Here is a 23461-nt window from a genome sequence, read left to right on the forward strand (position 1 = left end):
CTATTCATCAAAATACATGTTTGTCATCAGGCCTTTGTGGTCAAATTGCTGCAAAGAAATCACTACTAAAAGGACACCAATAATAAGAAGAGACTTGCTTGGGCCAAGAAACATGAGCAATGGACATTAGATCGGTGGAAATCTGTCCTTTGGACTGATGAGTCCAAATTGGAGATGATTGTGCTTTGTGAGACGCAGAGTAGGTGAACGCTTGATTTCCGCATGTGTAGCTCCTACTGTGAAGCATGGAGGTGGTGTGATGGTACATGCAGGTGACACTGTCAGTGATTTATTTAGAATTTAAGGCCCACTTAACCAGCATGGCTACCACAGAATTCTGCGGCGATACTCCATCCCATCTGGTTTGCACTTAGTGGGACTATCATTTGTTTTACAACAGGACAATGACCCAACACACCTCCATGCTGTGTAAGGGCTATTTGACCAAGAAGGAGAGTAATGGAGTGCTGCATCAGATGACCTGGCCTCCACAATCATCCGACCACAACCCAATTGAGATGGTTTGGGATGAGTTGGATCACAGAGTGAAGGAAAAGTAGCCAACAAGTGCTCAGCATATGTAGGAACTCCTTCAAGACCATTGGAAAAGCATTCTGGGTGAAGCTGGTTAAGAGAATGCCAAGAGTGTGCAAAGCTGTCATCAAGGCAAAGGGTGGCTACTTTGAAGAACCTAAAATATATTTTAGATTTTTTAAAACACTTGTTTTCAAGCCTACATGATTCCATGTTTTATTTCATAGTTTTGATGTCTTCTCTATTATTCTACAATGTAGAAAATAGTAAAATGAAGAAAAACCCTTGAATGAGTAGGTGTGTCCAAACTTTTGACTGGTACTGTGTCAGTTTGGTTAGAACATATACAAGGCAAGACTGATGCAAAATGTAGGACCTGAAGTTGATAACAAATTCAGAGATACACTACATGACCAAAAGTATGTGCTCGTCAAACATCTCATTGAGATCGTTGAGATCTCACGTCTCAACGTCCTCCCTTCGCTGCTATAACAGCCTCCACTCTTCTGGGAGTGGTTGGAACATTGCTGCGGGGACATGCTTCCATTCAGCCACAAGAGCATTAGTGATTTCGGGCACTGATGTATCAGTCAGCATTAGGCCTGGCTCACAGTCAGCTTTTCATTTTATCCCAAAGGTTTTCGATGGGGTTTAAGTCAGGGCTCTATGCAGGCCAGTCAAGTTCTTCCACACCAATCTCAACAAACCATTACATTTTTTTTTTACCCCTTTTCGTGGTATCCAATTGTCAGTAATTACTATCTTGTCTCATCGCTACAACTCCCATACGGGCTCGGGAGAGATGAAGGTCGAAAGCCATGCGTCCTCCGAAACACAACCCAACCAAGGCGCACTGCTTCTTAACACAGCGCGCATCCAACCCGGAAGCCAGCCACACCAATGTGTCGGAGGAAACACTGTGCACCTGGCGACCTTGGTTAGCGTGCACTGCGCCCGGCCCGCCACAGGAGTCACTAGTGCGAGATGAGACAAGGATATCCATACTGGCCAAAACCTCTCTAACCCGGACGACATCAGGCCAATTGTGAGTCGCCCCCACGGACCTCCCAGTTGCGGCAGGCTGCAACAGAGCCTGGGCGCGAACCCAGAGTCTCTGGTGGCACAGCTAGCGCTGCGATGCAGTGCCCTAGACCACTGCACCACCCGGGAGGCCCGACAAACCATTTCTGTATGGACCTCTTTTTGAGCACGGGGGCAGTGTCATGCTGAAACAGGAAAGGGTCTTCCCCAAAATGTTACCACCAAGTTGGAAGCACAGGATCATATAGAATGTATGCTGTAGCATTAAGATTTCCCTTCACTGAAAACAACCCCATTATTCCCCCTCCAAACTTTACAGTTAGTACTATGCATTCGGGCAGGTAGTGTTCTCCTGGCATCGGCCAGGAGATTCATCCGTCGGTCTGCCAGATTGTAAAGTGTGATTCATCACTCCAGAGTCCAATGGCGTTGAGCTTTACACCACTCCGGCCAACGCTTGACATTGCGCATGGTGATCTTAGACTTGAGTGCTGCTGCTCAGCGATGGAAACCCATTTCATTAACCCCCCGATGAACAATTATTGTCCTGACGTTGCTTCCAGAGGCAGTTTGGAACTTGGTAGTGAGGGTTGCAACCGAGAACAGACAATGCTTAAGCGCTATTCGCTTCAGCACTCCCCGGACTTGTGAGCTTGTGTGGCCTACCACTTCGCGACTGAGCCGTTGTTGCTCCTAGACGTTTCCACTTCACAATAACAGCACTTACAGTTAACTGGGACAGCTCTAGCAGGGCAGAAATTTGACAAACTGACTTAAGTCACTGAGCTCTTCAGTAAAGCCATTCTACTGCCAATGTTTGTCTATGGAGATTGCATGGCTGTGTGCTCGATTTTAAAACACCTGTCAGTAACAGGTGTGGCTGAAATAGCAGAATTAACTCATTTTAAGGGGTGTCCAAATACTTTTGTAAATATAGTGTACAATTCATTGTTTTTCTTTCAAAGGAAGGGCATTGAAATGTAGTTCTCACAGCACATGACAGCATCATTTCACCAAGACAACATGAGAATAAAACATATCAGTTAGTGTCCAGTCCAGCCATGACCTCTGCTGGAACAGTTCTGACTCTGGATGCGTCCCAAATAGCACCCGGCTCTGGTCAAAAGTAGTGCACTATTTAGGGAATTGGGTTCCATTTATGACACAACCTTGGTCTCAGGCTGGCCTAGGCCTTGTTGATGTAGCCCTCCTTGATCAGGAAGTCGTAGATCTTGCGGGTCTTGTTGACGTCAATCTTGAGGAGTGCCCGGGCCTGTGCCAGCCGTAGACCACCCTGCCGCCTGCACTCATTCAGCAGGGCCTGCTTGTACTCCAGGTAGGCACCTGGCACCAGACGCACCACCTGGCTGGCTGCAGCTGTGCCACAGGAGAGAGCGAGAGACACGCCATGTTACATCAACAAAATGCCAGTCGTGACTGCATCCCAAATACCACTGTATTCCCCATAGAGCAGCACTCTCCAAGCCGTTTTCTGCAGAGGTGCTGTCCTGTAGGTTTTCGCTACAACACCAGATTCTGATAATTAGCTTGTTGATAAGCTGAATCAGGTTAGTTACAAACTGGTTTTGGAGCAAAAACCTACAGGAGGACAGCTCTCCAGGAACAGAGTTGGAGCACTGCTATAGAGTATACTACTTTTTTTTACCAGGGCCTACGAGGAATAGGATACGATTTAGGACACACTCTCTGTTTAGCCCTTCATTTCCTGCTCTGGTGGGGCTGAGAGCCTTACATCCATAGAGATCCTAGAATTCATATGTAATGGAATGGATTCTGTGTGTACCTCTTTCTCCCTGTCGTTGAGCTTCTCTGTCCCTGGCAGGCCGGTCAGGTTGAGAGGAGGGGCGCTTCTCCTGCCTGTTGCTGTGGAACAATAACACTGTTTAACAGATCTAAAAATAAAAATAAAAGACTATTCTCTTATTGTTTACATGACAAACTGATGGGTTGACAAAATTAGTTTTGTGAGGAAAATAAAGACAAATATTTATGACAGGCAAATTAGTATAAATATAGCTGTGGAAATGACTGAGTACATAGATGTGTCCTACTTGTCATTCAGTGACCTCCAGTGCACAACGGAAACAGGGAAGATAAAGCTAACAGACAAATAAGCATAACAGTCCTGTAAGTTGACTGGATTTCTGGATGAGCATCTCTGAGAATACATTAATGTGACTGCACCTGGGACATTGACAAGAAGAGAGGTAGCGGGGGAAGGAGAGGGAAAGGAAGAGAGTCCTTACCTGATGTGGTGATGACAACAGGAGTGATACCAGCATCACTGTGGAAAGAGAAGTGTCACTACAGGCAATGCACACACTTCACTCTCCGGGATCGTTGTCCACAGAGATAATTAATCACGAGCAGTTCTGTTTCTTTTCATGAAGAATAATTATCAGAACACCCAAGAGCTGTGCTTAGGATAAACAACAAAATTACAAGAACAGCTCTACATAAAAAAAAAAAAAATCAACAATCAAGCACTGCTTGTTGCAGTTAGAGCCAAGCACAGTAATACACTGCAGAAGTGGGTGGTTTCTCAGTTACAGCCAGGCACTAGTACCCCTGATTCAAATAGTCAACTAATCATCAAGCCATTGATTAGTAGAATCAGGTGGGCTAGTGTTGGACTTGAACATGAACGTACAACCACATGGTCCAGAGGAATGGATTGTGAAACACTGGACAAAAGGGTAAGAGGACAGGGCTCACATGGCAGCCTGTTTGCTGAGCCACTGCTGGCAGGCCCGTCCATCCTGAATGTACTGCAGCACATCAACTAGCATGGTCCTCTTCCTCCGCTCATCCTCCCGCACGTGCTTCACACGCTCATACACCTTGGCACCTGCAGGGGGACACAGAGGAGGGAGGGGGTTACTGGTGCAGTCAGCCCTGGGTCCTGGCTGACATAAGGAAGTCAATAATGAGGCTCTGCCTCTGTCCAAAATTGTACCCGTTTCCTACAAAGTGCATTATTTTTGACCAGCGCTGTATGGGCTCTGGTCAAAAGTAATGCACTAAATAGGGAATAGGGTGCCATTTGGGACACAGATTCTGAGGGGGACTGTCTGGCAGTAGGGGGGACAGGGTTATATGGGTAGACTGGAGTCACTGCAGAAAGACTGGATGCCTGCTCTCCTGTACTCCTGCAGCCTGCCAATCTCTCTCCTCAGCTCAAACTCCACTAAAAGACAAGGATGACATGAGGTCAGAAAGACCTGTCCACTCACCTCACCGGTCTATACTGCAGACAGGGACAGACAGGCGGAGACAGACAGACAGGTGGAGAGAGAAACTCTTTATCCCTCAGACATGTGCCTACCAACAGAGGTGAACATCAGATCAGAGTTGTAACCCAGGCAGGCTCTACCTCTACTGCTGCTCTCTGACACAAAGGAGTAGTGCCATGCTATCCTGAAGCCCAAGCCCTTTAATCAGAACTGGATGTCTCAGCCCCAGACAGTCATGTGACCTCCAGCAGGCCAGCCACTGAGATCTGCTGCTTAAGGACAGGAGGTAATCTGATAGGCTCATTACCACAGCGATGAACTTAGTGTTACCAAGTTTATTAAAGACAAGGGATTATAGTATGTGTGACTGTGGAGGGAGAAGGGTTGGAAGAAACTGAATTCTGTAGGTGTGAACATCAAATGACTACTGTGTGTGCGCATTATAATGTCATACTCACATGCATGACTCTATGAACTTGTCGTGTTCGATAGGGCCCACAACCCTGGCGAAACGTCTCATAGCATCATACAGATCCTGTACCTCCTTAGGGTAGCGATGCTCCAGGACTGGAAGATAAAAACACAATGGTCGCGAGACGTAGCTGTAATTGTAGAGCAGGACTGCCCAAACCTCTTCCTGGAGATCTACCGTCCTGTAGGTTCAGTCTAACACTACATACCCAACTCAGCCAGTTAAGGTCTTGGTGAGCAGCTAATAAGTAGAATGAGGTGGTAAATTACAGTTGGACTGTAAACCTGGTAGATATCCAGGAAGAGGGTCTGGAAGCCCTGTTGTAGAGGATATGACAGCAGTGATCTGTATCACATTCAATCTTGATAGATTCGAGGCTTTTGAGGAACACCAGAGGAGAACATGTCCAGACATTGCACATTGAGTGACCCTCTTGCATCACTGAGATAACCTGCTGTGGCCATGAACGGTTTAAAAGCTCCCCCGATGGGCATTTGAACATAACAAGATTCAACAACTGGAGACAAACTCAACAAGTTCCACAGACATATGACCAACATAAATGGAATGTGTCCTTGAACAAGGGGGAGGGGGTCAAAATCAAAAGTAACAGTCAGTATCTGGTGTGGCCACCAGCTGCATTAAGTACTGCAGTGCATCTCCTAATGGACTGCACCAGATTTGCCAGATCTTGCTGTGAGATGTTACCCCACTCCTCCACAAAGGCACCTGCAAGTTCCCGGACATTTCTGAGGGGGAATAGCCCTAGCCCTCACCCTCGGATCCAACAGGTCCCAGACGTGCTCAATGGGATTGGGATCCAGGCTCGTCGCTGGCCATAGCAGAAAACTGACATTCCTGTCTTGCAGGAAATCACGCACAGAACAAGCAGTGTTACTGGTGGCATTGTCATGCTGGAGGGTCATGTCAGGATGAGCCTGCAGGAAGGGTACCACATGAGGATGTCTTCCCTGTAACACACAGCATTGAGATTGCCTGCAATGACAACAAGCTCAGTCCAATGATGCTATTACACACCGCCCCAGACCATGACGGACCTTCCACCTCCAAATCGATCCCGCTCCAGAGTACACGCTCATTCCTTCGACGATAAACGTGAATCCGACCATCACCCCAGGTGAGACAAAACCGCGACTCGTCAGTGAAGAGCACTTTTTGCCAGTCCTGTCTGGTCCAGCGACGGTGGGTTTGTGCACATAGGCGACGTTGTTGCCGGTGATGTCTGGTGAGGACCTGCCTTACAACAGGTCTACAAGCCCTCAGTCCAGCCTCTCAGCCTATTGCGAACAGTCTGAGCACTGATGGAGGGATTGTGCGTTCCTGGTGTAACTCGGGCAGTTGTTGCCATCCTAGACCTGTCCCGCAGGTGTGATGTTTGGATGTATCGTTCCTGTGCAGGAGGAACACGTGGTCTGCCACTGCGAGGACGATCAGCTGTCCATCCGGTCTCCCTGTAGCACTGTCTTAGGCATCTCACTGTACAGACATTGCAATTTATTGCCCTTACCACATCTGCAGTCCTCATGCCTCCTTGCAGCATGCCTAAGGCACGTTCACGCAGATGAGCAGGGACCCTGGGCATCTTTCTTTTGGCGTTTTTCCAGTCAGTAGAAAGGCCTCTTTTGGTGTCCTAAGTTTTCATAACTGTGACCTTAATTGCCATCTGTAAGCTGTTAGTGTCTTAATGACCGCTCCACAGGTGCATGTTCATTAATTGTTTATGGTTCATTGAACAAGCATGGCAAACGATGTTTAAACCGTTTATAATGAAGATCTGAAGTTATTTGGATAATTTGAAAGACATGGTCCTGAAAAAAGGGACTTTTTTTTTTGCTGAGATATATATATATATTTATTGAGTGGACTCTCGTGGCTTTGCAGACATGGTGATTTCTACATTATATATTCTGTACAAAGTGAATGTGGGGGTAGTATGACAGCAGCTCAAGGCTGGCACAGCATTGTCTATCTGCAAGCTGGCAGCAAGAGTTCCTCATTGATTTAGTGGCTGTACAGTGATGAAAATGTGTCTGACATGCACACACAGGTAGAGTCAATGTCCTGCGGAGTCAAATATTTGAAACACTCCATAACAGGAATGGGCTGGATTGGTGGTCCTGAGGTACTGATGCCTATAAGAAGAGTGAGACGGTTTGTTCAAACTGCCTGGAGCAACAGCATGATCAGCCTAGGCACGACACTGTGAGCCTCCCAGGCTTGGACACGGCTTCCATTACCTTATGACTAACACACACACACACACACACTTTGACAGTCTCCATGACAACCACGCTGCAGCTCTACCGCAACTCTGGGTTCTCTTTTGTCTTGAAAGACTAACGAGATCGGAGGAGAGATGGGGAGGAGGGCCGTAGTGACTGGAGACTGGTAAATAAAACATAAGGGTGTCCTTTTCCACCCCTAAAACTACAGCCAATTTCCCAGAGCATCACCTGGAGATAACACTGCACTGGGCAGTAATGGAAAAAGAGGAACCGATTGTATAAATCTATTCAGGGAGTCTCTTGCAGTCCCATCTCCCATGAATAAAAAGCGGGACACAAAAATGTATTATATTACCAAGCTAGATGAAAAACTGCCCATGGAGAGGGGATCAATAAGAGCTCACAAATTTCCAATACAGTTGGTCATTAGACCTGCAGTGTTCATTTCATAGGCATCTATTCATAGTGGAGCAATAATTATGCTGCGACATGCTCTGGCACACGTCGCACTGGGCTATTCTCAGCTTCCAGCATAAATAAAAGCACAGGCAGTGCCTCCAGGGTCCCTCCGGTTACTGTTGATCATTATTGCAACAGTTGTTTACATACATTATGTATCCATGGTTGTATACTCAGTCTGGGTGTTATAGTAACGCCTGGACTCCTGGTTGTTCTGCAGCCCAGTTCTAATCTGTTAGGACTTACTCTGGAACTTCCGCAGATTTATCAGTCCATGGTCCCTGATGATCCTGTAAGACAACATTAAGACACCAAAGTCAAATATATGGATACGTTCATCGGTGAATACCAGCCAATTCTCAGGCCGGTAGAGAGAGTGAAAGCAGCAGAGGGTTTAGACTGACATTTATTGAATGAGTGATGGTACCTTATATCTGCTAAACCTGAACCACATACACTACATGACCAAAAGTATGTGGCCACCTGCTCGATAACCATCTCATTCCAAAATCATGGGCATTGATATGGATTTGGTCCACGCCCCTTTGCTGCTAAAAACAGACTCTACTCTTCTGGGAAGGTTTTCCACTAGATGTTGAAACATTGGCCAAAAGGTAGCAAATCCCCGCAGCAGAAGAGCATTTGTGCACGGGGGCATTGTCATGCCGACACAGGAAAGGGCCTTCCCCAAACTGTTGCTACCAAGTTGGAAGCACAGAATAGTCTAGAATGTCATTGTATGCTGTAGTGTTAAGATTTCCCTTCACTGGAACTAAGGGGCCTAGCCCAAACCATGAAAACAGCCCCAAACCATTATTCCTCCTCCACCAAAAACTTTAGTTGGCTTTATGCATGTAGACAGGTAGCATTCTCCTGGCATCCGCCAAACACAGATTCGTCTGTCGGACTGCCAGATGGTGAAGTGGGACTCCAGAGAACGCATTACCACTGCTCCAGAGTCCAATGGTGGTGAGCTTTACACCACTCAGCAGATGCTTGGCATTGTGCATGGTGATCTTAGGCTTGTGTGCAGCTGGAACTCGTTAGTGAGTGTGGCAACCAAGAACAGACTATTTTTAAGCACTACGCGATTCAGCACTCAACAGTCGTGTTCTGTGAGCTTGTGTGCCCTACCACTTCGCAGCTGAGCCTTTGTTGCTCCTAGACGTTTCCACTTCACAATAACAGTTGACCGAGGCAGCTCTAGCAGGGCAGAAATTTGACGGACTGACTTGTTGAAAGGTGGCATCCTATGACAGTGACACATTGAAAGTCACTGTCTTCAGTAAGGCCATTCTACTGCCAATGTTTGTCTATTGAGATTTTTTTTTTGTTGTTGTTTTTGTTTACACCTTTATTTAACTAGGCAAGTCAGTTAAGAACAAATTCTTATTTTCAATGACGGCCTAGGAACAGTGGGTTAACAGTCCAACGCTCTAACCACTAGGCTACCCTGCTGCCCCGCATGGCTGTGTGCTCAATTTTATACATCTGTCAGCAACAGGTGGCTGAAATAGCCAAAACTACTCATTTAAAAGGGGTGTCCACATACTTTTGTATATATAGTATAGCTTGAAGGTATGGTTGTGAGAACAGCTTTGCAACAAGTAGGCTTCCTATGCTGTGAAACAGGACCTGACAGTGGGGCTTACAGAGTTTGAACTATGTGGCCTGCAAGTCAAGAGTCACTGCTTTGGGCCTCTGCCATGTCACCAGCTCAGGGTGGGGGTCATTGGGCAGACTAGCAGTGTTACATCCCAAATGGCCCCCAAGTCCCTACATAGTGCACTACTTTTGACCAGGGTCCAGCAAAATTAGCGCACCATGTAGAGAATAGGGGGCCATTTGAGAGGAGACAAACATGCACGGTCCTGGGCGCTCTGGCCAGCTAACATACAATACACACCCCACATGCCATACCACAGAGTTAGGGGAGTAGCAACTCATTATGTTTGATTTAGTGATGGATGTATTACCACATGAATGGACTGACCACCGTGGCCAAGACCAGTACCGACACACACTGAAGGGGGCTGAGGACGGCGTTTGACAATTCATGAACGTCTCAAATCTAAAATATAAAAAGTGACCAGGTCAAATAATACTAAAATTTGACAGTTGTGTGATGTTTAAGCATTTCAGAATTCATAGCAACCGATGATTCTGAACCAGTGCTTATGGTAATAGGCTAGTGTCAGTAGACTATTGTGTTACTATCACATTTCCAATTTTGGAAAGCAATTAAATGTTCTTGTGGAAACATTTGCAGAGTGTTATAGGTATATGATGAAGGGCAAAGATTCTAAGATATTTGAGGCCATCTAGTGGCTGAATAAGCCCCTTACAACAGAGTTAAAACATTTCAACTTACTTTCTTCTACCTCTCTCCTTTAACCTTGAATGGTATATGTCAACAACAGCCATCTTCAACGCTAGATTGAACCAGAAACATGTCAGACAAAGCAATGAGAATATTTTGTACAATAAACATACACTTCCAATCTCTATTGAAAGCAGGGTTGGAATTTACTTTCAATTCAAATATAGCACTAACAACACACCATGTTGTAGGTCTGAGTCATCATCCACAAAATCAATGTCTTTCAGATCCCACTCAGCATAGTTGTCAAACTCCTAGAAAGGATGACAAATAACAGGAGGGGACCACAGAAGGACAAGGAGATGAGTAAGAATTCAATAGGACTGCAGAGAGATGGCCCCTGGGAGAACTAATATCTTCATTCATGCATACATAAGCAGGGTGGCAAGGGTTGTCTTGGTTATCGTTAAGTAGTTACAATGATTCTAATTATAATGTGCCAGGAGTATGAGGACATGCTCATGATGACATGGGGAAATGTTTTTAGCAGAAGAGAAAAAAATGAATGTCTGGCTATGGCTTGTGAGAATAGAACAAATAAAGGCATGGATGCTTTAAGACCCTAGTTCCCCTCACCTCCATGAAGTCTGCTCTAGCAGGCATGTATCCAGCCATGTCTCGAGACAACAGAGAGTCAAAGGTGGGCCTGGGGGATCATCAGTGGCTGGGAGGAAAACCAACATAGTACTTATACCTAGTGCTCTGAAATGGCCCTCATGATAAACATGTTACTGCTGTGTAAGAAAGCAAGCATAAATGAGGAACGATGTAGTTGCATATCAGATAAATCACAAAAGCCATGTATTCCTCCCTGCCTTTATCAGCTGGAAATCATACACAAGTCTAATTAAGCAATAAGGCCCGAGGAGGTGTGGTATATGGCCAATATACCACGGCTAAGGACTGTTCTTATGCACAACACAACGTGGAGTGCCTGGACACAGCCCTTAGCCGTGGTATATTGTCCATATATCACAAACCCCCGTGGTACCTTATTGCTATTATAAACTGGTTATCAACGTAATTACAGTAGTAAATATACATGTTTTGTCATACGGTCTGATATAAAACAGCTGTTAACCAATCAGCATACAGGGCTCGAACCACCCAGTTTACAATTTCTTTTGAAGCATAGCCTAAATTGTATTTGTTGTATGGCTTCAGAATTCTATAATAACTTGTATGACAAAAACTCTCCTTATTACTATGGAGGGAGAAATCCAGAGGAGTAGGTGTGTTGTGTGTATACTGACGTTTGAAGGGAATGGCTGTGTCTGCAGTACGAGCCTCCTCTATCTGTCTGAGATTGAGCAGGGTGGAGGAGAACAAGGGGTTGTTGATGAAGTTCTTCATGTAGTGAGCCTCACACTCCTCCTTGCTTTTGGTGCGCATCTGATACGCTACATCCTGCCTGTGCAGAGTTAAATAGAAAAGTGATAGTTATGTTTTTGTAATCAATTTGAACATGTTTATATTGATATTGGCAGACAGTACACGAGAGTGCTGCTACGAAACAAGTTAGACTGCAAATGGGCCCTCGTCTGCGAGTTTGTAATATATGACGAGAGAGCGATTGTGTGTGTACTAACCAGTTCCCAAAGCCACAGTCCATAACTGCTTCCAGTACAGCCATCTCTTCCTGCGCTGTCCAGCCAGGTTCCAGTACAGGGAAGTCTGACGTCTGTGTGAGGGGGAGGCATGGTATTGAGCATGGTCACTATTGTTTAGCCAGAAACATAATTTTGGTAAATAATGGATAACTTAAGAGTCAATATTATAATAATATGCATTACTCAGAATGGATGACAGCACAATTAACACCAATATCTTACCATTATTTCATACTTGTGATCACTCTCATGTTTGGGGGGTAGTGTCAGTGGAGTTCTAGTTAATGTATTAACAGTTTTATGCGCATGCCAGAAGATGTGCACCCCTCACCTGGAGACATAGAAGGTAAGGTGAGGGTCCACACTCAGCACATTTTATTTAGGGTTCCACCAGGTTAGATGAGCAACCTCGACATGGGGACTTGTCAGAAGGGTCATCTGAAAATAAGTCAAGATTAATGTCCAAAACTGGCCAATTCTACTGGTAACCATATGCAGACGTTAGCAACTAGAAATCTTCTGGTAAAATCTGTATTATTGGTCAGATTTAAAGCAAGCATCACAGGTTTAGCAGTAGCTAACGTTGGCTAACAGAAGGTGCAATCAGAAAGTAGTCTGACTTTTTCCACATTTTATTACGTTACAGCACCATTCTAAAATTGATTAAATTGTTTTTCCCCCCTTCATCCATCTACTCACAATATACCATATTGACAAAGCAAAAACAGGTCTAGAATTTTTAGCAAATGTATCAACAATAAACTGAAATATCACATTTACAAGTATTCAGACCCTTTACTCAGTTGAATGAAGCACCTTTAGCAGCGATTACAGCCTCAAGTCTTCTTGGTTATGACGCTACAAGCTTGGCACACCTGAATTTGGGGAGTTTCTCCCATTCTCCTCTGCAGATCCTCTCAAGCTCCGTCAAGTTAAGGTGGCGCGTCGCTACACAGCAATTTTCGACCTCACGGCTTGGTTTTTGCCCTGACATGCACTGTCAACGGTGGGACATTATATAGACAGGTGTTCCTTTCCAAATCAATTTACCGCAGGTGGACTCCAATCAAGCTGTAGCAATCTCAAGGATGATCAATTTCGACAGGATGCACCAGACCTCAATTTCATTTTTTTTGTTGTGTTGATTGATGAAGGAAAACAATTTAATTTTAGAATAAGGCTGTAACGTAACAAAATATGGGAAAAGTCAATTATGTAGCTAACAGAGATGCATTGGTTAGCTAGCTACAATAGCTGGTTGAATCGATTAGCTACCCGAAGGCAAATACATAGTTAGCTAAAATGGATAATTGTTCGCTAGCTGGGCTAGCCTTCTATCTAGCTATATGTAGCTAATGTTGCGTTAGTGCGACGAGCTGAGCAGATAGTTAGATGGAAAACCATATCTCGTGCAAACTCGTTTCCAGCCGTGTTTGTGCGCTGTTTCTATCTGTGCAATTTAGTCAACACTTACTTCCAAAACATGCCAAGCGGTCCATAAGGTCAGCCAATCAGCTGAAGCCAGAATATGTTGTTTGTTGCCAATGTATTGCTTCGCGTTCGATTCAGCGTGTCTGAAAAGGCAGCATTTGCGCAACTTTGTTGATTTCCTCAGGCTGGATGGATGCAATGCATTCGCGCAAACGCTGCACCGTTCATGCTCAAAAGTAAAGCATTTAAGGTTAACTAATCTATTGGAAAACACCGATTATCTGCAACCAGAGTTGGACAGCAATATTGGTGTTTTTTATGATTTTGAGTGGAACATGAAAATACCATCCCATTGAGAGAATGCCAAGAGTGTGCAAAGCTCTCATCAAAGCAATGGGTGGCTACTTTGAAGAATCTGGAATATAACAAATCTTTTGATTTGTTTAACACTTTTTTTAGTTACTACATGATTCCATATATGTTGTTTCATAGTTTTGATGTCTTCAATATTATTCTACAATGTAGAAAATAGTGAAACTTTTGACTGGTACTATATATGTATATACATAATTTTTCTTCTAACTCTACCACCCCTCCCCTAATTGGAGTAAACTAATGAACACTTTTTTCAGTATTACTTTAGTGTCTTGTTGTAAACAGGATACATGTTTTTGGAATATTTTATACTGTACAGGCTTCCTTTTCACTCTGTCATTTAGGTTAGTATTGTGGAGTAACTAAAATGTCAGTTCTCCTATCACAGCCATTAAACTCTAACTGTTTTAAAGTCACCATTGGCCTCATAGAAAAATCCCTGAACATTTTCCCTCCTCTCCAGCAACTGAGTTAGGAAGGACGCCTATACCTTTGTAGTGATTGGGTGTATTGATACACACTCCAAAGGATTTGAGTCCCTGGCAGCGTAGTGTGTTACTGATGGTAGGCTTTGTTACTTTGGTCCCAGCTCTCTGCAGGTCATTCACTAGGTCCCCCCGTGTGGTTCTGGGATTTTTGCTCACCGTTCTTGTGATCATTTTGACGCCACGGGGTGAGATCTTGTGTGGAGCCCCAGATCGAGGGAGATTATCAGTGGTCTTGTATGTCTTCCATTTCCTAATAATTGCTCCCACAGTTGATTTCTTCAAACCAAGCTGCTTACCTATTGCAGATTCAGTCTTCCCAGCCTGGTGCAGGTCTACAATTTTTTTTCTGGTGTCCTTTGACAGCTCTTTGGTCTTGGCCATAGTGGAGTTTGGAGTGTGACTGTTTGAGGTTGTGGACAGGTGTCTTTTATACTGATAACAAGTTCAAACAGGTGCCATTAATACATGTAACGACTGGAGGACAGAGGAGCCTCTTAAAGAAGAAGTTACAGTTCTGTGAGAGCCAGAAATCTTGCTTGTTTGTCGGTGACCAAATACTTATTTTCCACCATCATTTGCAAATAAATTCATTAAAAATCCTACAATGTGATTTTCTGGATTTTTTTTCTTCTAATTTTTTTTCTGTCATATTTGAAGTGTACAAATGATGAAAAATACAGGCCTCTCTCATCTTTTTAAGTGGGAGAACTTGCACAATTGGTGGCTGACTAAATACTTTTTTGCCCCACTGTATAGCTAGTAATGGCATAGTCTTAGCACTGTCTGGTAACAAACCCAACAATCTGATTCATTCTGGAGTACAGAGACATTACTAGCTTAACTATAAGAAAGTGTTTGACCTGTGGAATGTCCATGTCCTCTTTTTCTTCTTTTCAGGTCAGTGGGGTCATCAGAGTCCAGGTTCAGGTCAGCGGGATCATCAGAGTCCAGGTTCAGGTCAGCGGGGTCATCTACTCCTGGGCTTCCCCTTGTTTAAGCTGGGCCTCGTTGGAGCAGAGTGGTCTGAGAGAGGTTACTATAGCACGTTCATCCGCCTCTTGCTCGAAGTCTACTACCACCCAGAGGATGCCCACAGCCACAATGGCTGCAGGTCCCAGGGTAAGCAGAGTGCCTCTACTGGATTGTAGGAGGTCCCAGGGTAAGCAGAGTGCCCCTACTGGGTTGTAGGAGGTCCCAGGGTAAGCAGAGTGCCCCTACTGGGTTGTAGGAGGTCCCAGGGTAAGCAGAGTGCCCCTACTGGGTTGTAGGAGGTCCCAGGGTAAGCAGAGTGCCCCTACTGGGTTGTAGGAGGTCCCAGGGTAAGCAGAGTGCCTCTACTGGGTTGTAGGAGGTCCCAGGGTAAGCAGAGTGCCTCTACTGGGTTGTAGGAGGTCCCAGGGTAAGCAGAGTGCCTCTACTGGGTTGTAGGAGGTCCCAGGGTAAGCAGAGTGCCTCTACTGGGTTGTAGGAGGTCCCAGGGTAAGCAGAGTGCCTCTACTGGGTTGTAGGAGGTCCCAGGGTAAGCAGAGTGCCTCTACTGGGTTGTAGGAGGTCCCAGGGTAAGCAGAGTGCCTCTACTGGGTTGTAGGAGGTCCCAGGGTAAGCAGAGTGCCTCTACTGGAGTGTAGGAGTAACAGGAGTAACATCTTCTGGCTCTGCTACCTGCTTAGAGTGGGAGGCGTGGATCCAGGTGTCTTTCCCTAAGCACTTTACCACCGTTGGGCTTGTCAGGGAGATTTGTTGTGGTCCCTTCCACCTGGGTTTTGAAGGTTCTTTACCTCTGTCGTGCCTCCTCACCATTACCCAATCTCAGGGCAGGAGATCGTGATGGGGACAGTCGTCTGGGGAGGTTAGGGTAGCAGAGACCTGTGAGTGAACAGCTTGAATACAGTTAGTCAGAGTTATACTGTACATCATCATAGTGTCATCCAACAGATGCAGATCTGGGACTGCAGCTGGTGGCGATGCTGGGGTCCTCATGGGACAGGCCATGAGTACCTCATGTTGACTAAGTTCAGTTTTACTGACTGGGGTGGAACGCATTGAAAACAAGGCTATGGGTAGTGTATCCACCCAGGTAGTCCTGGTTGAGCACATATTTTTGCCAGTTTATTTTTCCGAACGCCATTGTAGTGTTCTACAAGTCCAGAATTTTCCGGTTGAAAAGGTACATGCAAATTTCTCTTAACTTGAATCATGTCTGTAATAATGGGGTGGTGAGTCAGAAGCAGGTGCAGGTGAAACGTTTTAATAAAACAACAAAACCAAGAACACGACACTAACATAAGGCACTACGCCGATACACAAGAACAATACCAACTGGTGAGTAAACATGGGAGAGTGACATGCAAAGGGGAGGAATATGATGAAGGTAATGGAGTCCAGGTGTGCGTAATGATGAATCTCAGGACCGGTGGTTAGAACTCTGGCGCCGTCGTAACCCGGGGGGGAGGAGCAGGAGCAGACGTGACAATGTCACACAGTTCATTTATTATCTTTGAGTTGAAATGTGTCCCCTTATTGCCATCTAGACTTTGTGGTATACTGAATCGTGGAACAATATCATGTAGCAGGCATTAAGCCACAGTCTTTGCTTCCTTATTTAATGTGGGGAAGGCTTCAAGCCACACTGTGATTCATGCATCCAAGGTAACACAACAGTGCCGGTTAAATAAAAATAAACAAATCTGAACAACAAATAACATTTGAATTACAACCCTTGATAACTCATAAGGGAATACTTTGATATAATTCAGGAATTCAAGGAATAGTCAAATAGACTAGAGACAGCGGTCCCTCGCTCTCTCCTGTGCTATCAGACAGGGCAGGAACAGGAAGCAGACATTAATAACACTGAGACCAGACAGGAGGGACACAACTGACACTTAACTTCTTGGATCCCGGATCCGGGATCGTGACTACAGCCTCAAGCTCATTACCATAACGCAGCGTTAACTATTCGAAATGAAATCAATATGCTAGCTCTCAAGCTTAGCCTTTTGTTAACAACACTGTCATCTCAGATTTTCAAAAATATGCTTCTCAACCATTGCAAAACTAGCATTTGTGTAATCGTATTGATAGATATTGATAGCTAGCATTAGCATTTAGAGTTAGCATTCAGCAGGCAACATTTTCACAAAAACCAGAAAAGCATTAAAATAAAATAATTTACCTTTGAAGAACTTCGAATGTTTTCAATGAGGAGACTCTCAGTTAGATAGCAAATGTTCAGTTTTTCCTGAAAGATTATTTGTGCAGGAGAAATTTGTAAGTCGCTCTGGATAAGAGCGTCTGCTAAATGACTTAAATGTAAATGTAAATGTAAATTTCAACCAATGTCCCTGATCTTTCTAGCGAGGGTGAACAGATCAGAAAGTCAGAACAGAGGTCATTCAAAACCTGTTCTTTGAGTCTGTTCTTTAACTTTTCTTTCCCTTTACTTCAGACTCATTATTGTAAAACATTTCAAAGATTCTCTTTAGCAGGTTTACATTGGGTTCTTCAGTGCATTTCTCATCAGGAGAACTTACATGTGTTCATTCAAAATTCAGACAATAGATATTTTAAGGTACATCCTTTTTAACCTGTGAAGAACCTACTAAAACAAAGTAGAAACACTCACACAATAAACCAGACACGGTTTTAACACTACAAACAAATATTTTTGTATAGACGGGTGGTGTGTGTGTATGCAGATGTGTGTTTGGTAAAACAATGTGCAAGAACAAACAAACGGCCAGGCCTTACGTAATTTGGAGCTCCCTTAACAGCCGGATACAGGTACCTTTATAATTTATAGTAATGCAGAGTCTCATAGAATTCGTTACTACTATGCCTAGATGTACCACCCTCCATTTTTCAGTGGAGCTTACTGCATTTTGGGCATGAAGCCTTGATAAAACCATGTGTATACATAATCATACTGGAGACACATCAGATGATACAGGGTCCATTAAGCAGAATTAGGCACCTTCTAAAGTAAAACAAAATACTTTAACTAGGACTATGAAATAGTGAAGAAAGATTTTAAAGATTCTATTATTTTATGGCTTATATTTCTTGTCGTGGTTGATAAATAACACCTGAGGACATTCCAAACAACACCTACATCCACTGACAAAAAGTGTTTAAAAAGTGTTTTAAAAAAAAATCCCTTTCAGGATCCACATTTTGGTGTTTTTAAGGTAAAGGACACATGACCTTATATTTAATGCCTTTTTGGAATCCACATTTTACAGTAAATAAGAACTGATATTTCCTGGGGACAGAAAATTGTAAGATTGACCCAGTTAGCTAACATTAGCTAGCTATGTATCTATGTTAATTAGCTAAAGTAGTGAGACGAGCTGAGCAGTAAGCTAGTTCGATGGATAATGCCTTGATCACACCTGCAGTGTTATTGAGCAAAATGGTACGCAGCATCATCTTGAAATGTGTGCTACAAAACTTCAACATTCACCTTCTGCTACCCTTTCTGTCAAGCCCTCTATGCATACAGTTTGACGCATATCTTCGATAAATCCAACTTAAAATGCCTCAGTCACACCAACAGCTTCATTGCGTTTTAGTACACCAGAAGTACATTCATTTCCAATGGAATGTTGTATTTGACTTACAGCATTGCGTTGCAGAGGCAGTTGCAGTGCGTTCTGTGTGGTGCATACGTACGTATGAGTCAAACTGTATGTGTAGACGGCTTGACAAAAATGGTAGCAGAAGGTGAACTTTTGTTGCACACATATCTAGACAATGCACAATGATGCTGTCAGTGTGATCAAGGCGATAATATTATGGCTAGTTCATGCTCATATGTAAAGAATTTTGAAGGCTAACTAATCTATCAGAAAAAAATATGATCTGCAATCAGAGTGGAATCACCAAAGCACTCTTGGTGTTATGATTTTGACTGGAACATGAAAAGGCCATCTCACTGCATAAGTAATAGCAAATATTTACTTAAATACAAAAACATACATTTCCTAGCTACCACACACACACACACACACACACACATCTTAAAAGCAGCAGAAAAGTTTTCAAAAGCAGCCTCTTCCTTCACTTTCTCTCTTCTTCCAAGGCTACTGGAGCTTTTCATACCTGATGTTATGACTGCTGCAACAACAGGACAGAACAGGTTAGAAGCACTCATGAAATGACAGATGATTATATCTGACTGAGAGTGACTCATTTGGTAAACACCACCACAGTTTAATCTCAGTTTTAGATCTATGATAGATCAGTCGTAAAATGATGGTGTGCTTTCTGCATGGTATCATTTCATTTATCGGTGGCTGTGAATTCACACTTGGGGATTCTTGTGTACGTTATGTAATATAAATATGTTTACTAATGTTGCTGCTCTGTGTGCCTCCATTCTGTTTGAGCTATAACTAGATACCTTGCTTGATTGAAGGTATGGTTGTGCTTTTGTTCCCTCACTATCGTGAAACCCTACCATCATTGAAGAAGCTGGTGTTGAGGTGAATGCTGTGAGGAAGAGCCATCGGTATGAGGTAGAGCTGCCTGAACACAGTCTGGAGATGATCCTATTGAGATGAAGCCTAGACGAGGATGTATATCCACACCCGCCACCCCAGCCTGAAACGGGACCACCGCTGTTGTGAGGAGATTAGAATATATTGAAGGTAAAGTGATAACAATATGACATGATATCATACAATGTTCACAGGAGGCAATTAGTATGATTTTGAAATCTCAAAACTTTAAGACAAACTAGTAGACTGAATACTTTCTAGTAGGCCCTTTTAATTCCACGAGCTTTACTTACTGCTATTTACAGGCACAGTTGATTCCACGTGGTTGTTCTGAATTCCAAAAATAAAAAAAGTAGACCTAGGTATAAAAGATTGGTTCATTTTTCAAGACATCTTAAGGTTCCTTACCATCACAATTCCAATCACTAAAACAAATACACAGACAACTCACAAGGCTGTAATGTTCCATTTCCAAGGAAGAAAATGTTTTTCATAATACACCTCTGTCTTGGTGCCAGATTGGTCTTCTTTACATTGTTGTGGCATCTAGAATTGTTTTGATGTTACAGCAAATATAAGCTAATTGAGTTACACATTAATTTAATATGTTATTGTAACATTTGAAATTCAGTGATGAGTAGTTGGACTGTTCAGTAGTTTAGTAGTTGAAACCAATACCGTTAGAGGTTGGTGAGGATGGCAATTGTTATGATTCTGACTCTCAGAGGGGCCAGCATCTTGATTCTTCTCATGCTGTTCCTCACTCTGGGTCTGCAACATCACAAAATGCATTCATAACTTTAATATCCTCTGTACAGAATAAAACATAATGGAAGTGAAAACTAAGTCTCAAACAAGCTTGGGTCAATTTACTCAACTCAATGAACTTTGTAGCAGTTTTGGGTGTGTTGGCTACCTTGGCCAAAACTGATTTCAGCTGTCGTCTCAGTGTCACGTTCTGACCTTAGTTCCTTTGTTTTGGTATGGTCAGGGCGTGAGTTGGGGTGGGCAGTCTATTGTCTTTTTTCTATAATTTGGAAATTCTGTGTTTGGCCTGGTATGGTTCTCAGAGGCAGCTATCAATCGTTGTCCCTGATTGAGAACCATACTTAGGTAGCCTGGTTTCACCTTTGAGTTGTGGGTGATTATTTTCTGTTCTGTGTTTTGCTTCACCGTTCAGGACTGTTCGTTTGTCGTTTTATTGTTTTTGTTCAAGTGTTCAGTAATCGTATTGAATACAATATGGACACTTACCACGCTGTGCATTGGTTTGACATTTCTTACTCCTCGTTAGAGGAGGACGAAGACAAGCGTTACACATAGGCTCTTCCCTGTGCTATGCCCTGAGGGATGAATGTTCGCTATAGCCTGCAGTTTTGTTAAACCTCCCGTCTACACTATTGTGCAAAATGACCAAATATTGTGGATTTATAGCAAACATGCTATACGGTTTCGTTATTAGCTTGCACTTGTTGAGTAGCATAACACAAACAACATACTGTTGACCTCCTAGACAAAAATCAGCATGCATGTATTCCCCATGTTTTGTATTCAGTGTGAATGTGGAAAGGGATTTCCCACAAACCTACGTCAGTACGTTGACTGTACGTTTGGCGTCACTGTGCATAGTTTCCTTAACCTTAACTCTTAGTATTTAGTAACTATGTAACAAACCGTATATATTTTTAAGACAGTTCTGTCTTTTGAATATTTAACTTTAACTGATTGAAACCATACAATTCATCAGCTTCCTTACCTTGGGGTGGTTCTCTAATCCAAACTTAAAGTCTTGTTGACATGAATCCTTGAGTAAGTTACTTACTGTGCCAAATGTTGTTCATTGTCCTATTCCAGAGTCAAATAAGGCTGTATATGCTATGTCTGGGAGCTTTTGAAAAAGTCTTCTTCCAACTAAAACCTGTTTCGCTTGAAGGAGTGTCCTCCAATGATAGATAAGAGGAAGACACTTATGGGATATGTAAATGACTGCATTATTACTCATTGCACTATTTAACTCATGCCAAACATATGTTCTGGTTTCATAAAATTGACAGCTCTGTGCGGTGGTGCCTAGTTTCCATTTGTCTCATGGCTGAGTCAAAGCTGCAGCTAGTTATGTTGCAAGAGGAAATGGAACATTGTTCAGAAGTGAACCACCATAATCATCATTATTGAGAAACAAACAGAATTTTTATTTAATAAAGCTAGCTTGTATTGACACTAGGATTGTGAGACCAGGAGAGCACTGTGGAACCATTGACATTTTGCTGATCATCATTCATTATTTCATTTGAATTGATGCGGTTTATCAGAGTAGTATTTGTTGAAGGCATGAGAAACAAACAAGTTAACATACATAACTCCAACTCCAACCTTGATGGTAAACTACTTGTCTGTCCTTCTGTGACCATTCTTCTTCTCGCCACAAGGTGAGGATCTCATACCACTCCTGAAGTCAAATGAGAAAATGGCACAGCACAGTGGTGGTCACACACACACGAATAGGGTTCTACAGACTGTAGTGAGTGAGTATGCAGTATGTGATGTCTAACAGCCCAACACCATCACACACAAAATAAAGGCCCAAATCTAGAGTGAGAGGCTCCCCTCCTTTCCCCCTGAAGTGGTACTCTAGGCCCACACTGACATTAACTTAACTTCAAATAGTTGTTTTATAATTATATGCAGGAACGTTACAAACTGTACAATACATTTAAACAACACAGGAACAGGAAGCAAATAAAATAGTACGGTTACAGTATGTGTATGTTATGGTCAAACGTTTAACGTGATGTCTTGTGAGACATCAATACTTAGCACGCTGTTGTGACAATCACCCATTCCTGACCCTCTTTCTTTGCTGATGAACATCTTGCTGTCTGTGTTCAGTTATGCTGATGCTCAGGCAATATCACGCCACTTTAACGCTTTCCTCCTCCCGATCCTGTTTGTCCTCATCCACAATGTTTGGTTCTTCATACTAATGCTTGATCAGTCATGAGGGCTCCACATCTACCAAGACATGCAACCAGACGTAGCAGGTTTGCTTTAGTTATTTGTACTCTGGCCAGCTTCAAAGCTAATGACAATGCATTGCTAAGCTACATACAGTATATTACTTGACTAATCCTAAATGCTGCACACTTACCAGAGGTCTTGGCTGATTTCTTTAAATTTTCCCATGATGTCAAGCAAAGAGGCACTGAGTTTGAAGGTAGGCCTTGAAATACATTCACAGGTACACCTCCAATTGACTCAAATTATGTCAATTAGCCTATCAGGTGCTTCTAAAGCCATGACATAATTTTCTGTAATTTTCCAAGCTGTTTAAAGGCACAGTCAACTTAGTATATGTAAACTTCTGACCCACTGGAATTGTGATACAGTGAATTATAAGTGAAATAATCTGTCTGTAAACAATTGTTGGAAAAATGACTTGTGTCACAAAGTAGATGTCCTAACCAACTTGCCAAAACTATAGTTTGTTAACAGTACATTTGTGGAGTGGTTAAAAAACTAGTTTTAATGACTCCAACCTAAGTGTAAGTAATTTTCCAACTTCAACTGTACATAAGAACAGGAACAGATACTTATCATGCACACATGGTTATGTAATTAGATTACTCACTGCAAAAGCTCTTTCCAAATATGGGCTTGTTGAAAGATGTTTATA

At 43.2% G+C, this 23461-nt stretch overlaps 2 long non-coding RNA genes and 1 pseudogene across 10 annotated transcripts in view; 1 reads left to right on the forward strand and 2 right to left on the reverse strand.

Annotated features, from left to right (window-relative positions):
* Positions 1-31: 31 nt before the first annotated feature.
* On the reverse strand, positions 32-12375 carry LOC118394703 (transcriptional adapter 2-alpha-like; annotated as a pseudogene).
* Positions 12376-12814: 439 nt separating this feature from the next.
* Positions 12815-23461, forward strand: part of LOC118365123 (uncharacterized) — a 39464-nt gene continuing 28817 nt past the window's right edge. The window contains exons 1-3 of the long non-coding RNA XR_004821735.2: positions 12815-13002; positions 15188-15409; positions 19760-19938. This is a non-coding gene — a long non-coding RNA (uncharacterized LOC118365123). The remainder of the gene's footprint in view (positions 13003-15187; positions 15410-19759; positions 19939-23461) is intronic.
* LOC118364937 (uncharacterized) lies at positions 16518-23052 on the reverse strand. Of its 9 annotated transcripts, none has more exons than XR_008138682.1 (8): positions 22937-23052; positions 22637-22800; positions 21611-22237; positions 20467-20559; positions 20240-20334; positions 20082-20146; positions 19749-19908; positions 16518-19405 (listed from the first exon to the last, which is right to left on the reverse strand). It is a non-coding gene; the product is annotated as an uncharacterized LOC118364937 (long non-coding RNA). The 9 variants fall into 9 exon arrangements; XR_004821695.2 differs by having other exon boundaries at positions 21545-22237; XR_008138683.1 differs by having other exon boundaries at positions 21545-22237; positions 22626-22800.

The sequence above is a fragment of the Oncorhynchus keta genome, chromosome 1 (assembly GCF_023373465.1).
Source record: "Oncorhynchus keta strain PuntledgeMale-10-30-2019 chromosome 1, Oket_V2, whole genome shotgun sequence".
NCBI lineage: Eukaryota > Metazoa > Chordata > Actinopteri > Salmoniformes > Salmonidae > Oncorhynchus > Oncorhynchus keta.